Here is a 3,516-nt window from a genome sequence, read left to right on the forward strand (position 1 = left end):
ACATACTTAAAACACCCTTGTTCACTTACGATTTGGCCTGAGGCTTGTCCTCGTCATGGGACTGCGCGATGACGTCGTCCTCCAAGCTTGAGCCACCCGACAGAGGCATCTTGCTGTGTGAAGCCAGCCCCTCCCGGCAGCCAGACTGAGGACAGTCCAGATGGTCGTCGGCTTGACGAGTGGGCTGAACGTCTCGTCGTAGTCCACGCCAGCCTGCTATGTGAAGCCGCGAAGCACCCAGCGCGCCTTGTACCGGGCGAGAGAGCCGTCAGGATGGAACTTGTGCCAAAAAATCCACTTCCCTGTGACAACATTAGCACCTGCAGGACGGGACACCAAACTCCATGTGTTATTCTGCATCAGTGCGTTATATTCGTCGATCATAGCGTTCTACCAGTTTTCATCCCGGAGGGCAACACGGTAAGAGGAAGGGATGGGCCTAATGGAGGAGGAGGTAGAAGGGGAAGCAGCGAGGACTTTAGGTTCAGCAAACCCGGTTTTGGCCCGCGTACGCATGTGATGGAGATTGGTGGTTGGTTGCACTGGCACGGCACGTGGCGGGAGTGCAGGAGCAATGGGCGAACACGCGGGTGTTACGTGCATGTGAATGGGAGGGGCTGGGAGAGGGTGCATGCAGCGGCGGGGAGCCGGGGGAGTGGGATGTGCATGCGCATGGGATGGTGGATTCGGGGAATCTCGGGTTGCTGCATGGGGGGGGGGCGAAGCGGGCGGGGTGGGGCACACCGATTGGGTGGGCTGATCTGCGGGCGCAGGCAGGTGCGGGAGTGGGCGCGGATTGGGGGAGAGGATCCTAAGGACCCGGCACGTGGGCGTGGGGATCGAGGCGAGGGGGATCCCGAGGAGGGCACGAGCGGATGCGGATTGGAGGGAATGATGATGCGAGGTTCGAGGAAGATTTGTGGCCCGAGATCTTCTGCGACAGGGCGACGGGCGGGCTGCGGTCTGTCGGGAGTAGGACGGTAGGGAAAAACGGATTCGTCAAACGTGACGTGACGGGAAATTATCACCATGCGAGTGTCTAAGTCCAGACACCGATAGCCCTTTGTGTTCCAAGGGATACCCGAGGAAGACCCAACGAGAAGAGCGAGGGGCAAGTTTGTGGGGGCTAGTGGCGATGGTGTTAGGGAAACAAAGACATCCAAAAACACGCATGTGATCGTACGTGGGGTGTTTGCCGAGGAGACGGAAGTAAGGAGTCTCGGATGCAATGGCAGTGAAGGGTCGTCGGTTGAGAATGTAGGTTGCGGTGTGGAGGGCCTCAACCCAGAAGGCGGGGGGTAGTGTGGCATGTATGAGAAGGACTTGAAGTATGTCATTGGTCGTACGGAGTAGGTGTTCGGCTTTCCCATTTTGCGGCGAGGTATAAGGGCATGAGAGGCGAAGGGAGGAACCATAGCGGTAGAAGAGGTCGCGTAGGGAAGTGGTGAGGAATTCGCTGCCATTGTCGCATTGCATGCGCTGGATGGGAACATGAAATTGCATGAGGACGTACGCGTGAAAATGATGGATTACTTCTACATGGTATCAGAGTAAGAGGTCTCGAGTTCAAGACCCGGCTGGCGCAATTAAAATTGCAACCCACTTTTGGTCCACGTTTAGGCCTGAGGGAGCCACGCGTGAGGGGGAGTGTTGACGTATAATGTGCTGCCTAGTATCTTTCATCAGATCGGTCTTTTGGTTGCATTGGCTAGAGCATGCACTTCTACATGGGAGCCGTGCCCACGGCCACGACCGCGCCCGTGGCCACGCTCGCGACCGCCGGTGTCGCAATCGGTGGCGGGAGGGGTGGTGTCGCCTTTGCCCCTGTCGGTGGACGTGCCCGAGGATCCCGAGGACCCCAAGCCGGATCCGATGGTGAGGGCGGTGGTGGTGGCCTCCGGGAGGGCGTCGAGGTGAGCGCGCTCATTGGTGGAGATTTGCTCCATCAGCAGCCGGGAGCGCGCCTGCACGAACGTCGGGAAGGGTGTCTGCATGGGGAGCAGGGTCACCATGATCTGAAACTTGCGGTTGAGGCTGCAGATGAGCTGAAGGGTCAATGTACGGTCGGTGATGCGCTCGTCGACGTTGCCGAGGTCCGTTGCGAGGGACTTGAGACGCCGACAGTACTCGGCAATGGAGAGGTCCCCCTGGACCAGATTGCGGAATTTCACGCCGAGGATCACCGCGTGACCAGCTTCATTGTCGCGGAAGAGAAAATGCAGTTGCTGCCAAATGTCGAAGGCGGTGCTATTCGGCGTGGCGACCACGTCCAGGAGTTCGTCGGCAACGATGCCGTGGAACCACAGGACGATGATTAGCTCATCGTTTCGCCACATGGCGCTTTAGAGAAGTGGCTCGGTGGCCACATCGAGATGGTGATGCACTGGATACTTGCAACAAACGACGTAAAAGATCTGGCACCATTTGGAGTAGTTACCCGATTCGAGTTCGAGCCGGTGGTGGGAGAAGTGGTTGATGGAGGGTGGCAGGCCAATCGCAGCGGTGGAGGAGCCGACGTCGGGAGCGTCGGGACGGAGGGCCAGGGCGCTGCTGGAACCGCCGGGCGCGAGCTGTTGAACGGGGATGCTCCCCGCCGTTTGGAGAGCAGCCGCGGTGGGCTGCGCGGGTGGCGCGGACGCCGGGGCCGAGGAAGTAGGGGCGGCCTCGGGCACGGCCTGTTTGCTACGGAGGACATCATGTGCGAGGAGAGCCGCGCGGGGCGCGGTCGGTCGAGAAGGGGTCGCCAGGGACACAGGCGGAGGAGCTGTGGCTAGAGGGAAGAGGGCGAAGGGGTTGCTCGCCGGCGTGTCGAGGTCGCCGCCGGAGCGCGTGCGGCTAAGGAATTGATGCATGGCGGAAGCGAGGGGATAGGATTGGATGAGCGTCTGATACCAAGCTAGGTTTAGTAACTCTCACACTCTGTATTCCTTGGCCTCGAGGGCTTATATGGTGTTACAAATGAGAAGTACAGAGGGGGAGGGAGAGTACAATGACAGCCCTGTATGGCAGGGCGTGCGGGGCGCAGCAGGCGCATGACCTACTCTAGTCAGTTGGAGACGTGGGGGAGTGGAAGAGGAGGCCGTTAGACTAGCCACAATGGGTAGTAACATAGAGCAGTAATATGTTCATGTTACTATATCTATAGTGGGGAGTAACATATGTGTGGTAAAATGCAATACTTTATTTATTATGCTATAGACTTATCTTGTTTTGATATAACTCATACTAGTAGTAACTAGCTATGTTACTACATGGCTCTCTTTCTTCATTTATTGCTTGTCACATCATCTATTTTATCTAGATATGTGTGATGTTACTACCTATGTTACTCTCACTATTGGTAGTCTTAGCCACCGGAGGGGCGACCTGGAGTGCTGTCGAACAGATATATCTTTACTTGGTCAAATTTCTCTCGCAGTAGCTGAGAATTTGCAGGATGAGGCGACGACATTAATGGACCTGCCTAACCAAAGGGGAGAGATATGACGATCTTAGTAAGAGAGTTAGCATCATCTT

General features: G+C 57.0%; 1 pseudogene; it reads right to left on the reverse strand.

Annotated features, from left to right (window-relative positions):
• Positions 1-1,682: 1,682 nt before the first annotated feature.
• LOC147974013 (uncharacterized) lies at positions 1,683-2,852 on the reverse strand (annotated as a pseudogene).
• Positions 2,853-3,516: the final 664 nt, after the last annotated feature.

This window comes from Triticum urartu, chromosome 5A (genome assembly GCF_056163025.1).
Source record: "Triticum urartu cultivar PI428250 chromosome 5A, HENAU_Tu73, whole genome shotgun sequence".
Lineage (NCBI taxonomy): Eukaryota > Viridiplantae > Streptophyta > Magnoliopsida > Poales > Poaceae > Triticum > Triticum urartu.